Source organism: Agelaius phoeniceus, chromosome 12, assembly GCF_051311805.1.
Source record: "Agelaius phoeniceus isolate bAgePho1 chromosome 12, bAgePho1.hap1, whole genome shotgun sequence".
NCBI lineage: Eukaryota > Metazoa > Chordata > Aves > Passeriformes > Icteridae > Agelaius > Agelaius phoeniceus.
This window is the reverse complement of record NC_135276.1, coordinates 1,656,165-1,680,139: the sequence shown is the minus strand read 5'-3', so window position 1 is coordinate 1,680,139 and position 23,975 is coordinate 1,656,165. Positions and strand designations below refer to the sequence as shown.

At 47.0% G+C, this 23,975-nt stretch overlaps 1 protein-coding gene across 2 annotated transcripts in view; it reads left to right on the top strand.

Annotated features, from left to right (window-relative positions):
- The first annotated feature begins 5,491 nt into the window (after nt 1-5,491).
- The window catches only part of CDH11 (cadherin 11), an 83,518-nt gene continuing 65,034 nt past the window's right edge, over nt 5,492-23,975 (top strand). The window contains exon 1 of one of the 2 annotated variants that reach the window (XM_054640838.2): nt 5,492-5,889. The gene's annotated coding sequence lies outside the window, so the exon portion shown is untranslated. Of the gene's footprint in view, nt 5,890-18,762; nt 19,125-23,975 lie in introns of those variants that run through there. The other variant, XM_077184864.1, reaches the window with a different exon arrangement.

The window sequence follows — 23,975 nt, the reverse complement described above, 5'->3', positions numbered from 1 at the left end:
ATTTTTGGATACTGGGTTGAAGCTATAAATAGTTCACAGTTGTGAATCTACACTGGTCAGCAGACCCTTTAGTATAGAGCATTTTTGAATTACTGCCCTTACAAATAATGTTCTCTGTGATAATCTACTTCAGTGTGGTCAAAATCACTCAGCTGGGGCTTGATCCCTTCGTGGGCCAAGTGTGTAACTCAAGGCAACCAAAAGTGTCCCAGCGCTTCTGGAAACCTCCAGGCTTGAGAGATCCTCAGGACAAAAAAGCTGACCAGCCCAGTCCTGCCTGGCCTTCACTGCCTCTCAGCAGAGCTGAGGAAATGGGATGATGGCCAGAATGCTGCTGCATTCACAACAGTCACATACCACATCATAAAACTGCATAAAATAGGGTCAAAAGATTCAGAGGATTTTATGAGGGTAAGATGATCTCAAAGCTCAGTGACAGCAATGTTTCAGTGTCCATGCATTGCCAAACATCCTCAGATTTTATAAAACAAAGGCATGAGGGGAACTCTCCCACTAAAGCCTTAACACAAACAGACCCAGCTTTATAAGGTCTCTGAACACTGGAGAAAAATGAGCTGTTTTCTACTGCAGCCTAAATGAAACTGGACTCCATTCTGCTGTCTTCTGTGGGCAGGAAGGTGCTGGTCCTGTGGCCTGAGCCTGGATGCCTGGGTTTGGCTGACAGGAGGGGTTTCCATCTCCATGAAGAGCTGTTCCACTTGGGATAGGTGTTTCCAGCTGATGGTTTATCAGTGTAGCCTGCGGCCTTGCAAAATGCTCCATGTGCACGTCTGAAATTTAAAACCACCCCCAAATCCTCTCTCTATGATTGTACTATTTCCATCGTTCAGTTTGTTTTTACTGTGATCCTCTTCCCACTTCAAAATTTCCTTTTCCCTACAGGTTTCAGTGCTTCAAGTCTAACCCCCGAAAAATGTTTGCATTGCTAACTTTGTGGAGATTCTGTATCAGTTGTTTTGTGTACATTTGTTTTAACCTCAATGGTTTTGCCTTTGTTTTAACCTTTTTCAAGTAAACAAGGAAGACATTTGTTATTGGAAGAAATGGCTTTAGGTAGCAGCTGCTTTGAGCAGTTTATTATTTATGGTGTAAAAGCCTTGCTTCCTCACCACAAGGAAAACACTTTTGTTAGTTATACTCTTTTTACACACTTGTCTTCTCACTGGGCTGGCTTTGTGACTTTAATTAGTTTTCCCTTTTTTGGCATTATTAAGAACAAGGTTTTTTCTCTCCTTCAATCCTGGTCACCTTTCATGTTTCCACATAGGATTTAAATTGTGCTTTGATTCATTAGCAAAATGACACTGAAATTGAAGGACATTTTGAACAAAAAACTTTGTTCTGGTTCTGTGGAATATCCTTTCCTATAGACCTCTGCTTTTCCTGCTCCTGCCTGTGCTCCCAGCTCCTGCAGATAGCAATATGCTACTCATGTGCCTCTTAAATCTCTAATATTTTCCAGGTGAGAAGAAAAGTGAAGGAAATTGCAGGTCTGTTAAAGGGAGCTGAGAGAGAAGAACGTGTGTTGGCAAAGCCAAACAGGCCTGGGGGGGCTGCAGAAAACAGGGTCAAAGAGATGGAAAACGTTTCTCCTTTCCTATTCCCTGTGTAAATGTGCTCAAGCTGCTGAGTAAATGGGGTACTGATAAATTCTTTTGAGTTGCTAAAGGCTTTTTGCAGTTCAGTTCCTGAAGTTCACAGTTCAAGCTTTTCCATGCACCCCAAAGCAAATGTCCAACTTAAACTTGCAGCTTTCTTACCCTTATTTATAAACTTACAGTTTCCTCGAACAAAAATTCTATTAGCAGAAGTGCATGTATCCCTTTAAACGCTTAGAAAACAAAGCAGCCAGCTTATCTTCAAACAAAAAATGGGTTAATTTACCCAGCAATAAGCATAATTTTAAAAAAACCCTTCAGATTCTGTAAACCCACAGTAGAAAAGAAACCTTTTTTTTTTTTGGTTTCACAGATTTGTTATCACAGATGTTCTTAACCTAAATATATGGATATGCAAAAACAATACTGTTTAAAATATGTATAAACTTCCTTTATTTATGTCTGACACTGATTTTATTCTGACTCCAGGTTTCAAGCAGCTGGAAATGCTAACTGCAGGGCTCAGTGTGCTCCCCTGCTGCTCCCCATGCCTTCCTTGGCAGCAGGAGAGCTCAGCCTGGTTTTTGGGGGTGCATCTAACATTTTGTGAAGACAGCTGACAATTATATTTGGAAAGATTTCCCAGCAGTGAATGTGACACTGAGTTTAGCTTGGTTCAATGTGCCATTCATAGAGGAACCACCGGCCCAGGGCTATGAAGGTGGGGAGTCACCAAAGGCAGAAATGGGGAGTGGCAAATCCACTTTTCCCTGTCTCCATGTGTGCTGGGAATATCAAGGTGTGGCCTGGGCAGGCTGTGTACTCACAAACACTGGCAGAAATCCCTAGGAAAGCTCTGCAGCCACTCCAGGCTGCCCTTCCTCCCTGCCCACGCCTCCTTTGTGTGAGCTGCTGTCATTCCCTGTGCAATGCTCTCCTGGAAAGATGGCATGGCATGGTGGTTTGGAGCTGCTGGAATGGGAACTGCAGTGGCTGAAGGGAATATTCCAAATGTCGCCATTTATCAGCATCATGGGATGATTTCGGTTTGTGCACTTCTTCTTTTTTGTGCCCAACAGAGAAAACAGGTCCTGCCTCTTCTCCTCCAGCTGGCAGATGGCTGTAGGTAGGATTTTAGTGAGGAGGTTGTCTTTGGGATACAGAGAGGCATATCCAGCTAAAGGCCTGTCCCAGTCCGAGGGACTGTTTATTGACATTGACTGGACTTTTTCTACAGACAGCCTCTTAGAGATTCAATTTTAAAATGGTTTAAGATAGGTGAAATTAATTCCACAGTGGTTATTCAGGTAATCAGCCTTGGGACTTAGCCAGAGGTACAAATACAGATTCCAGCAGGAGTCTGGAAAAAAAAAACAAAATTTTCCTTCAATTTTGTTTGCAGATAAGGACCATCCATCCATAGATCCTATGGGAAGATGAACAAATGAGAAAAATAATAGTAGAATCTGATTAGTTTATGCTGAGACTTCAATGCAGAAGGAAGGGAAGATACGAGGCTCTCTCCAGATCAGATGTTACTGCACTCATTTGTTAACGTGCGTCCTTGAATGGAATTAATGAAACCTTTCATTATAGATCAATATGCTCTTTGACTAGAGAATATTATGGGTACCTATTGTATATGCTTAATTAGATTGAAATTGCTTTCACATTTCCTTTATATTCAAAAAAATCTGATCTCAGCAGTTTAAAAAAGGGAATTACAGAAGTCATCCCCTCTGCCATGTGCTGGAATCAGCAAGAGAAGGGGAAAAGGGAAAAGCTCCTCCGCCAGCTCTCAGGTCTCAGCTTGGTGTCAGTAATGGAAGAGCTCGCTTGGACTGCCCTGTGCCCATGACAAAACCAAATGGTAATTCTTTACCATCACCAGGAGATTGACTGGTGTCCATTGAAGGCAACATGTTTGGACTGGGTCTATAAAATCAATTTGGGGACATACTTGTATTTTCTGTCCAAAACCAATTTCTTGACAAGACTGTTGTCAAATTAATGCGCACCACCCTCCTTCCTCATCCACATCTCCCTAAAGACATTCTCAAACAATCCTTTGCATGTTTCATTTCTTGATGGCCTTTTATTGCTCCTTGAATTCTCTCTCAAAACCCAGTCTTAGAATGTGTTATCTTAGTCCCATAGCCCTATTCCTACAAAAATAAAGCCCTTAGACCTTCAGTACTATTCACTCTGCTGTGCTGTTACCTCGTGCTTTCAGCTCAATCCCTGGGGTGTTTCTGTGTTTGCTCAGGGCTGTCCCAACCGGGGCCCTTGTTTCTCACCCTCATGGCCCCTGGGGCTGTGTCCGTGCTCCAGCCTCATCCTCCATGCTCATGCACACCCAGGCCTGTCCCTGAGCCTTTCTGAGCTCAAATGGCAACTCTCAACCACGCTCTGAAGCACTTTGTGTCCTTAATTCTCCAATCCCTGCTCTGCAGCCAGAAGGCTCTTGCTGCTTGCCCCAGGCTTCCATGGGCTGGGTTGGGGTTATTTACCCTGGAGAAAAGGAGGCTTCCTCTCCTTAGAGCTCTCTACAATTCCCTGACAGGAGGCCGTGGCCTTTCAAGTAACAAGAAACGGGACAAGGGAAAATGGCCTCAGGCTGCACCAAGGGAGGTTTAGATCGGCTATTAGAGAAAATTTCTTCACTGAAAGGTTTGTCCAGGGAAGTGGTGACTCAAAGACTTGCAGATGTGGCACTTGGGGACAGGGTTTAGTGGTAGATTTGGCAGTGGTGGGAGAGCAGTTGGACTTGATGATCTTACAGGGCTTTTCCAACCTAAACAATTTTATGACTTAGTGTTCCACTGTGCTACGTTCAGTGTCCCTCAGCCTCCTAAGGATGCATTGTTTATCAGCTTTCCTCCTTCCAAATTCTTTGTTTGTACAGTGGCAGCTTTTCTGCCAATTTTTTTTCCCCCTTTTGCCTGGAGTTATTGGCAGAGCTAATTAACCACAGAATATAAAAGCCTTGTTCTCCATGGCCGGGTGGTGCTGTGCCAGAGCAGAACCACTGCTGCCTTGGGGAATGAAGAGAGGGATGGGCTGCCTGAGGATGGGCAGAATGTCTTCACAAAGAGGTACCAGGTTTATTCCAGCAGTGAATGCAGCTCTCATCCTGGAGGAGCCACGTGTTGCATCCTTCCTTGCCCTGCTCCACAGCCGCATGGGTGGCACGGGCTGTGCTCACAGGCTGGCACGGGTGGGGCACGCTGGATGCTCGTGGATCAGAGGGGATTTGCAGGCTCACCTGTGCCAGTGTGGGCGTGGGGGGAGGGCTGTGAGCTGCCTCTGGGTGTGGATGGGTGCACGGGCTCGGGGTGCTGCTCCCTGTGAGCTCAGCCACACCTGGGAATCACTGCAGGTGAGGAGAACGGGGAGTGGGAGAGGGGCAGCCATGGGGCAGGCCTGGTTCAGAAGGAAAGGGTCCCCCCTCCAGATCCAGGCTTGGCCTCAGCCTCTGGCTGTGAGCTGTAGGAGACCAAGATTTTTCCACATGCAGAAATGCTTGAGGAACTTTTTTTTTGTCTTTTTTTTTTTTTTTTTGGTCTTTTTTTTATTCCTGGACAAATGTCTTCTCCTGACAGGAAACATGACTGGATTGAGTATAAAATGCTGGCGCTGTCCCTGCCCACCCGAGCCCCGTGTCCGCGTCCCCACACGCGGAGCTCCGGCGGCCGGGGTTGGCCCTGGGCAGCGCGCAGAGAGGCGACAGCGAGGGGACACAGGGACAGGGCAGCAGCCGCGGCATGGGCGGGGGTCCCCGGCCCCCCGCAGCCCTGCCCGTGGGTGCCCGCGTGACCGAGAGGGTGCGGAACGGCCCGTGGGGAGGGGACACCCTCGGGGGCAGGGACGGGCTGCCCTCGGCTCCTTCCCCGCTGCTCGGCGCCTCCAGCCCCCGCCGGTCCCCGCGGGCAGCAGCGGAGCGGGGCCCTGCGGGAGGGCAGGGCCGGGGGCTGCGCTCCCCATGGGCTGGGGGAAGGGACAGGAAAATCGAGACGAAGCAACAGCCTCCAGCTTTTCCCTTCCTCTAATCTTGCTTCACTCCCCTTGCTCCCTCTCCCTCCCTCTCCCCTTTCCCCTCCCTCCCTCTTTCTAATTCCTGCCACTAGCTCGGAGCCTCATTCAGCAGCCGCTGCCGCTGGAGTGTAATAGGCTGAAGATGCTGCCGAGCTCGCTCCGCGGCCACTTGTGAATGGGACTTGCCCGGTGTCCCCGCTCCGCAGGCGGCCGAGGGACGCGGCCAGCCCCGCAGGTGAGCGGGGGAGCGGCGGGGGCAGAGCGGGGAGCGGGGCAGCCCCGCCGAGGAAGGCACCGCGCGGGGAAGGGCAGGGAAGCGGCGGGGCTGAGCGTGTGGGCAGCTCGGAAAGGAACGGAACGGAACGGAACGGGGGGATGGATGCTCCGGGCCCCCGAAGTTGGCGGCGCCGGGCAGGTGTGCGGAGCCGAGCGGGGCCGGGCGCGGTGCGGGCGCTGCGGCGGCCGCGGGGCCCCGGGGCGCGCTCGGCTCTCCGGAGGGAGAAGGAAAACGCTCTGGCAGACGCTGCTTTATTTCTTTTTTTTTTCCTCCCTTCAGTTCTTGCTCGGGGGCGGGGAGGGGGAGGGAGAGCGTTTGGACGTTTTAAAATGTTCCTCCGGAGAAGCAGATGCCGAAAGCCCCGAACTGAAAATTTTTTACTTGCGCCGTAGCTCCCAGGCACGAAATGGATATGCAGGAATTAGGAGTGCATAAAATGAAGGATATTCTAGCCAGAATGAAAAAGGCAAAGACTTTGATTTATACCCTTTCTCTCCTCCCCCCCCCCCCACCCCCTTTATTTATTTATTGAATTATTTTGCTGGCTTTCAAATGCATTACTATTCACAAGGTACCAAAATGGTATCTGTCTCTAACACGGGCTAGTCCAAAAAGCATTAGACTCCTGGGTGATGCATGCATAAGCACATCCCCAAGGAAGGTAAAATAGATCAGGCTGCGGGTCCCCATAAATACCATTAAGTTCAGAATAAAAGTGCTTCCTGTGCAGCCCTTCGGGAGCACATATAGCAGTCTGACATCATGATACAAGTGCCTTCACCTCCTATAGAAGTCCCCCTTTATTGTCTACTTTTTAAATATTCATTTGGTGAGGAGAGAACCAGTATATGCTGGGAGAGCTTCTTTGTACCGCTGCTACAGAGTGGCTGTGTAACACAGTATTTACCTACCCAGATATCTGTGACAAAGGAACCTCTTTAGCAAATGAGGTCACTAATTCAGAAATTGGCCCTTTATGAGGAGAATGCTCACTTCTTTTTCACGTTCCAATTACTAGCAAGTCTCTAGGAAAGACTTTCTTCCTGTTGATTTGTGATGGTGATACGATAAGGTTTTCACAGACTCCGTGCCTCTCTATTAAGAAATTCAATGTTTTGAATTATTTAATAATGGAACTGTTGAATAAGAGAGGCAGTGCGGGCTCAGGGGCAGGGAAGCACGCGTTCAGGCGCTGCTGCATGTCCGTCTCCTTCCCCCCCCTTGCTCTTCCGTCTGCCTCGGTGTTTCCAAAGTCTCTGTGGTTCTCTAGGTAAATACTTTGTTCTCCTTTTCCACGCTGGCTAAGGAATCCCAATGAATAAATTGCCTTTCAGTGCAGGAGTCCTGCAATAATTAACGTGACATCAGCCTCAGCCAGGTCTGTCCGCCGAGGTTTGGAACACAAATCGATGCTTGTGCTCGGTCCTTGGGCTGGCTTTATAGACAGAGATGTGTGAGTCCATGGCAGGGGAACTGCAGATGTTTGCTCGGGAGCAGCAGATCCCTGGCAGGGCTGCACGGTTCCCGTGGCCAGGAGAGGGGCAGGGAGAGCAGGGGAAATGGGGAGCAGGAGGTCTGGTCTGAGCTTCGTGCCTCAACACACCAGGCGTTCTTGGAGCAGGTTTCTGAGTCTAGAAAAGTCTGCGCTCTAGAAAACAGAAGTTCCTGGCTGCAGTTCAAAAGCAGTTCTCCTGCCTCTTGCAGATGAACAAAATAAAGTTACAGGACTAAGAACAAGATATTCAGTAAAGGAATTGGAAATCCTTTAGGAAAATTTTACCTAAAGGACATCTTTCTTTGGCATGCTCTTGTTCTTAGGCCCTGAAATAGGATTTTTTTTTTTCACCTCAGCCTTGCACATCAGAGAATGAGCATGGACAGACAATGCTATTTATAGGTTTCTCCACATCAGCTTTAACTTTACTACAATTGTAAGTGTTGCCTGTCCAAAGAAATCAGTAGGAACTAGATTACTTCATTAGCAGAAATGCTGCTACGATAGGGCATGCCAGGGGATAAGTCATTGCAATTTATCAGCAGCAGTTTCAGAGGAAAATATGTATAGAAATGGTTGATTGAGAGATAGGGCAGCTAAATTAATCTTTCTTCTGCATAAAAATATGGAGAAAATGCAAAGATTGGAGTGATTTCTGTGATTTATCTGATAAAATGATTTAAAGTGTATAATGTGATTTCAGCTTCAATTAATATGCAATTCTGACAACATCTGACATATTTAATTTAGTGTAAGAAACATATGTGAAGTTCAGAGTTACAGTAGACTGAGACTAGCATTCTTATTTTCTGCAACTGCCTAACATAACAGCATAACTTGACAAACAAATCTTTGAGTGATGAGAATTCCATAATAGAAGCTATTTGTATCTCAGACATCAAAGAAATTTCAGATAATCTCACACCTAAAATTGGCATATCTTCTTTTTGGTGAACCCCCTAACTGAATTTTGAAGCCATTTTGTGAGCTGGATGTTTAGCAAAATATCTTCAGTGTGTGAGAAGCAGACGTCTCATCTGGAATCAATTAATTTGAAACAGTTTAGCAACATACTTCCTGGACTTTGTGTGTGCGTCTGAGTTTTTCTACCAGCATTTTAAGCTAAAATCTCTGTACAATTTCCTATGCTATAACCATTTTAATGTTTTTAATAGCACTTCAGCTTTCATTGTTTCTTTGTTGGGGCCAATCCAAGGCCAGGGGACAGAAATGACATGGTGGCCATTGATTTAAATGGAGATTGGGTCGGGGGCTTTGTCTGGGTGAACTAAGAGGACTTTATGGTCATTTTATGCCATCTGTATCTCTGTACGTTATCTCTTACCCGTCGAGGAGCACTGTACCCCTCTGCTTTGATACATGCTGGACATCGAGTAAAACCCTATTATAGTATTTTAGGAGCAAATGTGGCGGCCCCTATGTGTCGGGTTTTGACGCTGAGGACTCCGACCGTGAGGGGTCCGCGATCCCCGCGCAGGGAGGGCTCGGATCGCTCCGGCCGCTCCGCGGGCGGGCGCCAGGGGGCAGTGCTGCGCCTTCCGAGCCGCTCCGAGCCGGGATGGACCCTCCGCGTGTGCCCGGGGCTGCTCCCGCACCGGGAATGTCCCGCGGGATGCGGGGATGGACCCTCCGCGTGTGCCCGGGGCTGCTCCCGCACCGGGAATATCCCGCGGGATGCGGGGATGGACCCTCCGCGTGTGCCCGGGGCTGCTCCCGCACCGGGAATATCCCGCGGGATGCGGGGATGGACCCTCCGCGTGTGCCCGGGGCTGCTCCCGGTTCTGCTCCCGCACCGGGAATGTCCCGCGGGATGCGGGGATGGACCCTCCGCGTGTGCCCGGGGCTGTGCCCGCTTCTGCTCCCGCACCGGGAATGTCCCGCGGGATGCGGGGATGGACCCTCCGCGTGTGCCTGGGGCTGCTCCCGCACCGGGAATGTCCCGCGGGATGCGGGGCCGGACCCTCCGCGTGTTCCCGGGGCTGTTCCCGGTTCTGTTCCCGCACCGGGAATATCCCGCGAGATGCGGGGCCGGACCACCCGTGTGTTCCCGGTTCTGTTCCCGCACCGGGAGCGTCCCGCGGGATGCGGGGATGGACCCTCTGCGTGTGCCCGGGGCTGTTCCCGGTTCTGCTCCCGCACCGGGAGCGTCCCGCGGGGTCACGGCCGCGCTCCCCGGGCTTTCACAGCTCTCCAGCCGCTGACCGCCTCAGCTGCGGCCGCGCGGCCCCGTCTTGGCTCTGGCGGAGGAGTTTTGGGATGCTGGAAGTGCCGCTTGTCGGCAGACAAGCTGACTCTACAGCTGGAGGCGGGACGTGGAATACGAGCGCGGGCCCCTCTCGGGAGGGTTTTTGCTGCTCTCTCGTCCCTTTTCAAAGGCAGGGTCGGTTCATACCATGTCAAGAGTTCAAAAGTGGAAAAAATGGTACAGCAAAACAAGATGTATTTCTTTTAGAGATGTTATCAGGTTTGAGAGATCTTATAAAGAAATCCTTGATAGGAGAAAAAATAATAATAAAAAAAGACATATTAAGCCAAATTGGACTAGTTTTATCGTTCACATCCAGGTCAGTGGAGCTTACAGCTGAAGGACTGAGAAAAGCAAATTGGTCCAAATCATTTCCATATATCCTGCAGCACCCAGATGTTACTACCCACAGAATCACAGAATGGTTTGGGTTGAAAGGGTCATTAAAGCTCATTTCCTTCTACCCCCTGCCATAGGGAGGGACACCTTACACTGTCCCAGGCTGCTCCAAAACCCATCCATGCTGGATGTTAACCAGCAGGGACATACATTATCATATAGATTTGGAATGGTTGCAGACATGGAAAGAGGCTTATTCCAGCTGCCTTCTTCTGATGCTCTTCTAAACGTCCCCTTTGGGGTGTTCCTACAAACTGGACCTTTGATTTGACTCAGACCAACTACATTGCTTTGTGGAAGAAGGATATACCATAAATACCCATACAGAACTCTACAAAATCGCAGGACATCCACTAGATGCAGCCAGAGAAGTTCATTAATGCACCTAATCCAAATTCTTGCCTACAACAAAGCCAGGCAGTGCCATGATAGCTGTACAGCTTTCTGTCAGTGGCCTGAGAGAGACTATTAATTAAGAATTATCTTGGAGAAACAACCCTTGGTGAGAGCATCAGTGGCTCCTGCACAGGAGGGCACATTTCCTGTCAGGAGCCCTCTCAGTGCCCATCCTCTGTGCTGCAGGGCCGGGAACAGCCCTTCAGCTGCTCCTTGTGCTCAGGCTGGCAGGGAAACTTCAGCTGCCAGTGCTGCTCAAGGCCCTCCCGGGAACATCCCGCACGGCAGGGACAGCAGCAGCGGGGACAGGGACAGGAGCAGGGACAGCAGAGGGGACAGGGACAGCAGCAGCGGGGACAGGGACAGGAGCAGGGACAGCAGCAGGGACAACAGTGGGGACAGCAGCAGCAGGGACAGGAGCGGGGACAGGGACAGCAGCAGCGGGGTCAGTAACAGGGACAGGAGCGGGGACAGCAGCAGGGACAGGAACAGCAGCAGGGACAGCAGCAGGGACAGGAGCAGCAGCAGCAGGGACAGCAGCAGGGACAGGGACAGCAGCAGCAGGGACAGGAACAGCAGCAGCAGGGACAGGAACAGCAGCAGCAGGGACTGCAGCAGTAGGGACAGGAACAGCAGCAGGGACAGGAACAGCAGCAGGGACAGGGACAGCAGCGGTGCCTCCCTGGCCAGCAGGAATTCAGGCGGGCGTGTGGAGCTCAGCCGTGCCGCTGAGCAGAGCCCGGGCCACGGTGACATTCGGGCTCTTCCCTCACGGCTGGGGTGCGGCGGTGCCTCCCAGGCATCCCCGTCCCACCGAGCTCTGCTGGCTCCACCAGCCATAACTGAGCTCCTCGGTTTTGAAGTGCTGGCTTAAGCGAATTCTAAGGAGGTTTTGTGTGTGTGGTTGGTTGTTTTTTCCCTCCGAAGTTTGGCAATGAGTGAGAGCCCTCTCCCTTCTGAATCAGCAAGAGTTCATCAGAATTCTTAATTGGAATGCAATGGCAGGCAGAGTTGGAGTAGTAGAAATCAATGTAAATGGATTAAAAGAAAAGGACCAAGTTACCGAATGTAAAACAGGAGCCATGATTTTCCAGAGTGATTGGTGAGCAGTGCAGCAAGAGGTTTCCAAATACAATTCATTATTATAATGATGTGTAATTGTTCATCAACAGGTAGACTGTAGCCACATTATAGATATACTAACAGAAATTGTGGATCATGGAGCATGATAATGCAGACAAAATGGACAGGACTTTGATATATGAATATCAGCTGTAGGAAATGCCTGTCTTAGACAGTAATTGGTAATTGCAATTAAGGTTTGATTCAATGGTGTTGGTGCAGCCTGCCACTGTCGCCCTGAGCCCTGGGTGATACTGTGAGGACACCAGCCCATGCTGGGAAACATTGAAGAGATGAGCAGGAGGAATTTTATTCAAAAACCCTTGAAAACAGAGGTTTTGTGTTTGGGAGCTGCCGAGCACTGAGCGTTTAACTCCCCTGTCTTTGTAGGGTGCACCTGGTGCAGGTTTTTGTGCCCTATGAGCAAGCTCAGCTTGGCTCAGCCTGGCTGGGTCAGGTTTGTCCCTGGATCCTGTCCTCCAAACCCAGAGGAGCAGTAAATCAGTGCTGTGCCCTCTCACAGCCTGCTCCCTCCCACGTGAGCCCCTAATCACAGTCTGTGCTAGCCTGGGAAGCCAAATCCCATTGAAGGGCTGCTGCTTCTGCCCCACATCTTAGTGCTCCTCCTTTTACACGAGATATTCCAAGGGAGAGAGTCACGCTTAAGGTTAAACTGCTGCCATATAAACTCTGGTTCAACATAATTTTGATCCCAGTGAGGTTGCTGATATATACTTTTAAATAAAATCAAACTTCAGAAACACATTAATTGGTCTCAGTGGTTAAGTTAAATAGTTAAATACATGCATACATATCATTCTGCCAAGGCTAAGTCATTAGTTCAGTGGAAAGCAGAAATGATGGCTCTATTGGAATCAGGAGACTAAACCCTATTTCCATTAATGCTAACTGTTTTATTAATACATGCATGTGTCAGCATTAAGTAATAAATTTAAATGGTCTGCCCCTTCTTGATTTAAAGTAATTATCTCACTGATCTTGGCTGCTGAGTGAATAACTCTGTTACTCCTTTCATCTTTTATAAACTAAGGTTTATTAGTTTTTGGGGTTTTTTTTTGTTTGGTTTGGTAGGCAAACAAAAGAAATAGAGTGTGTGCAAAGTTGGCTGGCATTTGAACCATTTATAGAGGAAAACTTTGATGAAAGCAACAGGTAAAAATTGCAACCTTCATATTGCTCAAGGAAAATGCTATTCAAAAAGTTTATCCCTAATTTTTTGACACAGTTTAATTTGATAAAGAGAGTCCTGAGGCAAATACAGGACTTTGAATGGCATTTGAAAATTAAGAAATGTCTCATTAGAATAGAAAACAGTTGAAGTGTTGGATTCAATCTCACCCTCCTCAGAGCAGTGCTCCCTTCAGAGACCTGACCACACACTGGTGCAGTTAAGGATTTCTCAGCATCACTCAGCTCATGGCAGATCATTCAAGACAAGGTTTTAGTGCATTTCTTGCTTTCAGGGCTCTTCCTGTTCAGGCAGGAATGGATGTGAGCTGTTTTCCAGGAAGGAGCAATATTTGAGCAGCTGAATGCTGCCAGGTTAATTCAGCACTGATCAAACCCCTCCATTCCATATTGCATGAGCCACAGGGATCAGCAGCTTGGTGGAACTGAGAATCACTCCAACATTTATCCAGTGCACACAGAGAACAGACTTTTTTATGATAATGGCTCCTTCCTATTCCCTTTCAGGATATTTTTCTTGCAATTGAAATTCCAGAGATCTTCGATATTTCACATTAGTGAAAAGTCACTGTTCATTCACAGTTTCAAACCCAATTTCTCCAGACGTAAGAGGTTCCAAAATTTTGAAAAGCAGCTGAATAATTTTACTTGGGGCTCTGATTCAAATAGAAAATTTTGTCCAGTGCTGATTGTTGCCTTTTTATTTGTTACTGTTCCAATTATAGCTGATATAGCTGGGAGAATATGGCTGATTAGTATGCATTTCAGTTCTTTTTAGCACGGTGGCAATTTCCATAGCATTTCTCTTTCTACAGCAAGAAGAAAACAGAGCAGGCAGTGGCATTTGCATGCAAACAATTTGTCATTTACATACAAAAGGGCTGATTAGGTAGCAATACAAGTGGCTGTAGGTCAGACAGCCTGTAGGTCATAATTGCTTTTTCTGTCCTTAAAATTATGAATTTTGTAATATTTATATGAAAAAATTATAGTCATAAATTCATTATGTTCATGTTTCAAGTACTGAGTTACAAATCCTCTTGGAGATCTCTAGTTTTCTGTGGTGCTTTGGCTACAGCCCTGTAAGTGACACTGGTTTTAGCTGATCCCTTACTCGGTGCTTCCCAACCCAGTGCTGCAGGTCACAGCCACTGGCCGGGACAAACAAAGCTGATTTGGAGCATTCACAGCTAATTGGGGCACCTGCATGCCCTGGCTCACAAGGAGCCACTCACAGCAGCTGAGGCTGACGTCTCTGTGCCCTTGGAGTCCTGCCTGTGCTCCTGGCCTTGGCTTGGGGTCTCTCAGGTTCCTGCACCTTCAGCTGGAGTTCACTCACCTTGCTGAGGTGTGGATGAGATTCCTTGCCCCTCCGTTTGTCAGATTCTGCTCTCCCCGTGCAGCTCCAAATCTAATATTCAGTGAACATTTCACCCCCAGACTTTCCCACTTTGCAATGCAAACTTTGCCCTGCTGTAACCTCACCTTTAGCAGGTACAGCAGCCTCTTCTGACCTTTCTTTTTTAATTTTCATATTTCTCCTTGACTCAGCCAGCTCCATTTGTGTTCAAAAGTGGAGACATTCTTCTCAGCTTTCTTGGGTCAGGCTTATCCAACATTTGCCCTCTCCTCTGACTCTTCCTACTCCCTGAATTGAGCAAGGTTTCCACATCCAGCCTGCAGGGCAATCACACTCCTCACTACGAGCTTAGAGCTGATGTCCAGTGACCTTCTGCTGACATTATTTCACTTTTTGGATCCAACAGCAAAAGCTCATTTGTCTGTGTATTTTTATCAGTAGATATCAAAGTGCTGGGAGCAGCTAAAATTTAGTCTTGGTGCATTCAATGACTTCAATAATTATTTACTTCATGACTAAGAAAACCCCACATTGAAAAGAGGCAAGAGTGTGATCTGAGAAATACCTGAGCACTCTCCTGGGAGTGGAAGTGGGAACCAGCCCTGCTGCCTCACCAAAGAAGTGCAATATGCAGCTGTCACATGGAACTAGGACATGATGAACTCCTTGGAAAAGGTAGCACGAGGATTCACTCCAGGCTGCAGTGATGTGCTGTCATTGTGGAGCATCACAAATTACCAAGTGGCTGCTGGCTTGGGCTTTAAAGAAGCAGTCAAAACACATGAGGAAAATCAAAAGTCAAAAGTAAAATTGCTGATTTTTTTTCCTCATGGCATGGACTTGACATTGAGTTCCACCTTATTGTGCCCTTCAGTATGGATTTGTACTTTTGGAAGGCACTGGGAATATCCACCTTGGTTAATACATGCTCAGAATTTTGTTATAGTGGTTAGCAGCCTTTTAACAATATTTTTATGAGTGGGCGAGTTTAAGCTGTTTATCTGATGTCTGCACCTCCTGGTTAAATTCAGACTGGTGAACCTGATCTAAAGCAGAGAAGTGCTGCTGGAGTCCGTGGGGTTATTCAGTGACCCTGGGATTACTGAGCAGCACCCTTGATGTGGCATTTCAGGGAGTTTTGGTGGTTACTCTGAGTTTGAGTTTAGATGGAGTTGTGCATCCCGGGGCTCAGCCAGGTCTTGGAATGTGTTAGGAATGCACTCAATGCTCCATCAAATGGATGAAATTGCACTAATACATGTTTAATTATCCAATCAAGTTGAAATTAGTTGGGCTGAAATAACCAATTCTGCAGAGGAAGTGCCAGCTCTCAGATCTACCAAGATTTGCAGTTGCTCGTTGTCCTGACCTTGGCGTTTTCAGGATGAGCTGCAAGTCAGGGAGGGTGCATTTCTGCCTTCCAGGCATCCTGAGGGCTCCTACCAGACTGTGCAGTGTCCCCCATCACTGAGGGACTGGGTGCAATTCTGTATTTTGATCACAGAGCTGTGAAATCCTGCTTGTAACTATCCCCACAAGCAGTCTGGGGAACAGCTCAGCCTTTAAGGTATTTCCCTTCAGGAATGAGCAACCAGCAAGTCATTTCTTGGAAGTTGTACATTATAGGAGAGCTATCAAAACTCAGGACTTTTAATTTCTATTTGCTTTTTTCTGCCCAAAATTTACAGAAGGTCATTGATACTTTATTAAGAAAATAATGTAAATTAAATTAGTCGTGTCTACAAAAGACTTTTCCATTGGTATTTAGTCATTTTGCCTACTGGAGGAGAGAAGGAGAATGTTTTTGCCTAGAGGCATCTCCCATCTGGAAATCACATCCATTTTTACTAGAAATGAAATAATTCAAAATAAACCGGAGTAAAGCTTGTGTTTTAACTGTTTCCACGTTCTTTAAAACATACTATATTTAACCCGTAATTGCCTTGGGCATTTTATTACTCTGAGCTAATGAATGCTAATTGCTTGTTGAATTGGAGATCAGCAGCTCCTCCTTTAATGCTTTTCACTGGTGTTACCAGGAGTGTTGGCTCAAACAGGAAGGTTTCCCATTTCTCATGTTAGTTCTATGTACAGCTCCTTTGGCTTTATGGAAAATGCATAAAATTGTGCGTACATTGACTCCTTTTCTCATTCTTACTAGTTCATTAAACACATTTCCCCTCCAGGCTTTACAGGAGGCCCCAAGTTTTATTTTCCAATAAATCAGAAACATCCCAACTTTTTAAGAACTTATCAAGCATCCTAAAGTAAATACATGAATTTCCATCTACATCCTCATGCCCCAAAATAATTTGCCTCTTATCTGGGGAAAGGCAGGCATGCTCGTTATGCTTTTTGCAGGCTGTATCCTGTGAATTGAGATGTCACTCTGCATGACAGGGATCCTTTCCCCAGCTGTGCTGTGAAGGACAGATGCCTTTCTGCCGTGAAAGACCAGAAAAGTCCTGTTGCAGAACTGTTTTTGTCACATCTCAGTAGTCTGGTGAGGTCATTTCCATCATCCATGCAACTGCTGCTAAAATTAGGGATGTATCCATGGCTGTTTTGTTGGAGCTGTGTAGGAAACTGAGTGAGAGATTTCTATATATTAATTATGCCTTCTAATTATGTCCTTTTAGTAACCTCCTCATGTCCCAAAAGAATCTTAGAATGAATGAAGGGGAGCCTAACTCCTCATTTATGTGGAGGAATTCTCTCAGTAATCATATTCAGAATGGCAATCAGCTGAGAACACAGTGTCTGCATTGACTAGTTTCTGCTTTTCTGCAGGCAGTACCACCAGGGCTATGACTTGGTCATGGCACAGATGAATTCATCCAGGTGCCTGTATTTGAGGAGAGGGAAGGCTTAGATCTACTTGATGTTCCTGTTTGAGGAGTGTTCTTTCACCTGACTAGAGGAGTCTGTGCCCACTCCCATTTCTTTTGGGGGGAATTGTTGAGAAGCATGGATGTGATGAAATCTCTTGTATAACCAAGGCAAGCCCCTTTGCTTCTCAGCAGCATTTTTATGTCTCAGCGCCATTCCATCCAAAGAGCAGCTCCCAAAAAATGCTTTTAACACAGGTTGACTTGACTGGGAAATAATTTCAGCTTGTTTAAAGATGAGCATCCCATCCAGTCTGGTACAGGGATCCTCCTGGACCTGCCATGCCTCCTATGCTCCTTCTGGAGCAGCAGTGCCAAATGATGCTGTGGGGCTCCCTTGGCAGTGCCAGAACACCGCTGCAGTCAGCTGCTGGTGCCAAAGGGGTTAAACCCCGTGCGGGCCAGTTATCCGTGTGGAGCTGCAAACAGCCTCCATCGACATCAAAAAGGGACTGAGCGACTCCTTGATCAAAGCTCAGGTAATTGAATTATTTGCCTTCATGAATCAAGGGGTCCTTGAACAAGCTCGGGATGCTGGATATTAGAATATGGGAAATTTATTGTTGCACTCCTTCTAATGTTCCAACATCAAAGAGAGCCTGTTCCTATAAACAAAGCAGTGGGAAGTCAAAGAATTCAAGTAAAAGCTAATGTGGAGAGACTCAGTTTTCTAACGTCTTTGTAAGCTGGAAATTAAGATGATTCCTGTGGGGTGAGATATTTACCGCTGTGATTCTTTGTGTCTGTTTTATGTAAGGAAACATCTGTCCCGCGCAGAAATGCTCAGCTCCCGCTCCTGCACAGCCGCTTGGTTGCCGTTGTTGTCCCCGTTCCTCAGTTTTGGGCGATGTTTCGCAGTTTGGGTTGCGAGTCTCTGTGTGCCGATCTCTGAGTGGCTCTCTGACCGCGTCACGCTTTGAGATTCTAATTAGCACATCGCAATTAGCGCGGGCAGCCGCGTGCGGGGGCGGCGGCTCCCGCGGCGTGCCGGCCAAGAGCAGGATAAATGCCGGGATAAATTCTGGGATAAATTTCGGGAGGGAGCGGAGCTGGCCTGGGGCTCCCGGAGCCGCTCCTGGCGGTAGCGATCGCTCCCAGTCGATGAGGCTGGAATGGGCCGGCATTTCTGAACCCCAGATCGCTCCCAGTCGATGAGGCCGGAATGGGCCGGCATTTCTGAACCCCAGACCGTTCCCAGTCGATGAGGCCGGAATGGGTCGGCATTTCTGAACCCCAGATCGCTCCCAGTCGATGAGGCCGGAATGGGCCGGCATTTCTGAACCCCAGATCGCTCCCAGTCGGTGAGGCCGGAATGGGCCGGCATTTCTGAACCCCAGATCGCTCCCAGTCGGTGAGGCCGGAATGGGCCGGCATTTCTGAACCCCAGATCGCTCCCAGTCGATGAGGCTGGAATGGGCCGGCATTTCTGAACCCCAGATCGCTCCCAGTCGATGAGGCCGGAATGGGCCGGCATTTCTGAACCCCAGATCGCTCCCAGTCGATGAGGCCGGAATGGGCCGGCATTTCTGAACCCCAGATCGCTCCCAGTCGATGAGGCCGGAATGGGCCGGCATTTCTGAACCCCAGATCGCTCCCAGTCGGTGAGGCCGGAATGGGCTGGCATTTCTGAACCCCAGAACGCTCCCAGTCGGTGAGGCCGGAATGGGCCGGCATTTCTGAACCCCAGATCGCTCCCAGTCGGTGAGGCCGGAATGGGCCGGCATTTCTGAACCCCAGAACGCTCCCAGTCGGTGAGGCCGGAATGGGCCGGCATTTCTGAACCCCAGATCGCTCCCAGTCGGTGAGGCCGGAATGGGCCGGCATTTCTGAACCCCCGCCGAGCAGAGGAGCGTGTGCTGCCCCCACAATGGATCCTCCGCCCGCAAAACTAAATGTCGCTTTATTTCTGGGAGAGATGAACTCCTTTGTATCTTTCCCTTCTCTTTTCATTTTAACGCTCTCTTTTCTCGCTCTGCCGCGTTTTCTTTCGCAGCTGGGGCCTGACCCCTGTTGTTTCCTTGTTCATGGAGCAAACATAAAATACTAGAATTTCCTCTGGTAAGTGCCAGCCTCGGTGTGTGTGTTGTGTGTTTATGTGCTACGTCATTTCTGCATAAAGGCTCTCTCCTTGCCTGTGCTGCCCTGGTTTTGGATGCGCTTTTGGATGCGTTTTATTCACAACCTGCACCAGTCCTGTGTGTGAAGCTGCTGCTGAAGGCAGCGAGATGTCTCTGTGCTTCCTCATGGCTCAGCAGGAGCCAAAATAAATTAGTGGGAGACAAATCAGCAGAGAGAGGAAAATTGCAGTCACTACGTGCAGTGACAAATGTTTCTGAGAATGATATAAAAGTAGTCTAAATAGAAAATAAAACAGTGGTTCATTCCACCTGCTCGTATTTACCTGTGTGATAAGAGCCACAAATTTCTAATGATGCAGATCCTTTTGCAAATGAAATTTTTTTCTTTAAAAATGCGATGGAAATATTTTAGAGGAAGGGCTGCAAAATGCAAAGTATTATTAATAAGCTGTTTAATTATTTCATTCAACACAGTAAATAATTAAGATAGCAATGCAGTATTCTGCAGCTTGCTGGTGAGGAGCTCTGCAGAGAATTTTGTATAAAATGGTGAGAGGATGCTTGGAGAGATGTTCCTCTGCTTGGTGTAAAGGTGCAACCTTCACCTATTGATTAACTGTAGAACAGCTCTATCTAACAGCTCTGTGCATATCAGTTCCCTGTAGATCACAGAATTTAATCAACTGAGCTCCATTCTAGTGACATTCCAAATTCCTACAACAGAACACAGGCAACTGTTATTGGAAGAATGTTTCGTTGGAAACTTTTAAAACCGTTGGGTCCCATTTTTCGGTTTCTTTAATTTGGACAGGGAACTTTTAAGCCTGAAAGACTTAATTTCCATGAACTAAACATGGTCAGTTTATTACCAGGTGAAAATCCTATTCCTTATTTTCTGAGAAGTCAGCCATAGAAAGACGGTTGTTTTACTCAAGGGGAAGTTGTTTGGTTAGGATTTCCAGTAGCATCCAAGACAGCCAGGCAGGATTGCCATAAAGTTTTCCAGGCCAGGTTGGATGGGATTTGGAGCAACCGGATCTTGTGGAAGGTGTCCCTGCTTGTGGCAGGGGGTGATTTTTAGGATCCTTTCCACCCCAAACCATTCCATGATCCTGTTTGAGAACACTCACCCTCCTGGGTGTCTGTCACAGAGTTCCTGTGACTCCTGGTGCCAGCAGGGGTTTCTGGCAGCCCTAGTGTGTGTCCCAGGGCTCAGAGGCTCCGTGGGCAGTGGATGATGCAGTGGCAGAGCTCATGGTCATGGCACTACCAGAGGAGGAGGAATTGATTAGCAATAACACACTTCATTAACACTGCACTTTCTCAATCATTGTAATTGTGGCTCTTCCCCTAAAACATCAAGTGGATCAGGTTTTGTTTCAACCAAATCAATCTAATGTGTTAGAATTTACATAATTTCCTCTCATTTCGTTTATGGAGCAGCAGGAATTTTAATTTGCATTGTCTGTATAGTCTATAATCAAAGTGTTAAGAGCACAAGGTTTATTCATTATGTATGGCATGTGGTGACAAATTTGCATAATGGGCCACATCTTGCTGAAATGTTCCTTCTTTCCCCACGCCCACCTTGGCAATTTTGCCTATAAGTGATTTTCTATAAACCTGGTAATTCAATTACACAAGACTTTGAGTCCCTTGGAATATTTAGTGGGGATAAGTATCCCTATAAAAATTAAAAAGTGGATAAAATATCATACTGAAAGATGAGAAGGGCTAAGGGAAATCCTTGAAAACTGGGCTGTGTTTCCTGATTTAGGGAGAAAGCTGATTTAAGCCCATTGTTGCTGTAGAGTGAAGGTGAATATTCAGAGGATGAATAGAAAGGTGCCTTTACGTTTGTTTCATGGCAACTCCTACACAGACTCCTTCCCATGAAAATTTCAGGTCTAAGTTAGGGACTAAAAAGCTATTAAGGTGCTGCAAATGAAAACCTCCATCACAGACTTTTGTCTGCCAAGGCCAACATTTGCTTTATGAAAATGAAGTGCTTAGCACAATTTAATTTTTTTTAATAGAAGATTATTATATTTTAGTACATAGAGAAAAAAATGTAGGAGCTAAAAATATTATATAAATGAGGAATGTAATGCGTCCTTTGGTTTGGATACCCAGGCCCTTCATGGAGCATCTCAGAGCATAAGAATTCTCATTTAGATCTTCAGTTGGTGAGTTTTGGATGTGGAACAGTTTCATTCTCCCTTTTGCTGCCTGAGGATAGTCAGACTAAAATGTAGGAATTTATGTTTATTTCTATTTTATCCAGCTATCTCACAATCCAACAGTATAAACAGTATCTTCTATGTGCTAACATGAACAGAAATTCAGGTAGTACAAGATTTATCTACCTTTGATCAAAGCAAAGCTCCTGACAGAAATGCAGAACATCTTTAGATGCTGACAGCCATGCTCTTTGTAAGAGTACATGGACAGGTGTTTCAGTTCTTTTAGGAAACATTCATACAGATAATTTTGTTAAACGCATCCTTAAATCCCTCATCTGAGGTGAAGAGTTTAAAACTCCCAAAGTGCGTTGTATTATTTTAGCTAAGAAAAGGGGCTGTGGGTGTCGTTCATGCATGGTGACTTGTGTTTGCAAGTTATGTAAGGAGAGGAGCAGACACAAATCTGACATTTGAATCATGAATCTTTCAATCTCTGCTTGAAACTGCAGTGAAACTTTGACAAGGCTGTTGGCACCCAAAGTCTGCCAAAAGGCTTTTAAACAGAGTTCTGTCGCTGTGGATGCAACAACTGCAGACAGGAAAAGGAGAGGGAGCACTCTGAGTTCACACTACCAAAGTTTTAAGAATAATGCCTAGAGAGAGGTTGCTCAGTTGGTTAAGAGAGGTGCAAAAGACGAATGTAAAGCCACTTCGCCTTTGAGAGGAAGAAAATCCCAGGAAAGGGGAGGCTCATTTTGCACTGGGTTCACCACTAAAAGGTCCTATTAAGGTGATTAAGCTGTAACACTCTCAAGCCCTAACAGTGGTCACTTTTTTCTCCAGCTTCTCACAGAAGTTGCCGTATGTGCTGTACAGTCTTTGAAAATGCCATCTCTTCTCTCCAGCTCCTCTGGCAAGACCTCTCTTGCCTACTTTCCATCTTTTTACTTGCTTACTTATTTTCCTACCATTTCTCCATGTCCATTAAATGCTGTTGAAAAAAATCTGAGAGGATCTCCCAAGGTTTACAGAGAGAGAGACGCACAGAAAGGGCAAGTCAGTCTTGGGTGTCTCTTTGCCCAGCCTGTTCTCAGAGATAACCCATGGGTGCTCAGGATTCACTTCCTTAGAGTGCTCCTGGATGAGCTTCAGAGGTGGGGGTGAGGGAATGTGTACAGTTTTTATAATTGTGTCCCCCACCCCCCTCATACCCATTGTGGGCAGCTGCAGGCACCCCAGGCTGATCCTGGGAGCCTTGCAGAATATTCTTGTCAAATTGAAATCTCTCTCGGACCACACCAGGTTCTGGAATCTGCTCAAGCATCAGCACATCTTGCTGGTGATTAAGCACCAGCTGAAAAAACACCCAAAAATGAGAATATCCCCAGAGCTCCTGCTGGCCACCAGCAGGGAGCCAGCCGGTCCAGCTGAGAATTGCTGTTCCCAAAAGGCCAAGGAAAACCAGGGAAAAGCTGGAATATAGGAAGGGGCATATATTAGGGGCAATACCAGTTCATCCCATCCAAGGATATGCCCTCTCTGCATGGCTGCATGGAGCTGCAGCTGGAGGCTGGGGGAACCAGGAGCAGCTCTGCATTTGGATTAGGACAGGGAATTAAACCTGGGGGAACCAGGAGCAGCTCTGCATTTGGATTAAGACAGGGAATTAAACCTGGGGGAACCAGGAGCAGCCCTGTATTTGTACTAAGACAGGGAATTAAACCAGCCAGGTCAGCTTGGGTAATCTCAGTCTGCAGCAGCACCTCTGAACTGGCTCTGTCCTCTTTCTAGGGGAATCAGAGCTGCTGAAATCTGAACAGTGCACTCAGCCTGCTACTGCCATGAGAATAAAATGCAATAGTCAGGGCAATATATCTTAACCCAGCTCAGCAGCTCCTGGCTGCTGCAGGTGCTATCGCTCCCAGCCTGCTCCCTGCAATTTCAGATACAGTTTTTCTTGTCCGTGGCTTCAGCAGCTGTCATGTAGATCAGGCTCCAGCCCAAATCTCTGTCTGTGGCACTCTTAGTGAATAAGAAAAATGTGTTTTACAACTCAGTGTGAGAGATGAAAGCCAAATCAGATAAAGTTAAAATGCTTTACAAGTTTAGCAAGTTGTCTCTTGAAATGGCTACAGAACTTGGGCAGCCACTAAAACAAAATGTACATGAATCATTTGAAATAGCAGCTATTTATTGTAAATGCTGTTATGTACAATTAAACAGACCACTTTTATTTTTGTAGAAGGCTATAGCTAATCCAATCAGAGAAGTGCCTAGATTAGGGTAATTAAAACACCAACTGTGCCTCCTTTCTAACCCAGGGCATAGTTTGGCACCCAGGCAGGAGAACGAGGGGATGCCTCACCTTTGACTCTGATGTTGTGCTTTGGACAAGACCTAGGCAGGCTTGGGTCACTCAATGGGGTTGTTTTTCAATTTGTACTCTTCTTCTTTTGGAACATGGAATGGGATTTTTTTTAATGGTATCATCCAGGGCTTTTACATTACAAATATGTTCCTCTTCCAGAATCTGTCCTTGATTTCTCAAGCTCTATTTTTATGGCACTTCAGGTTTTCCATCTTCTAGTGCACATCTGGAGCTTCCTATACTCAAACCTGTCTGCTGCTTACCTGTGATGGTGTTTCAG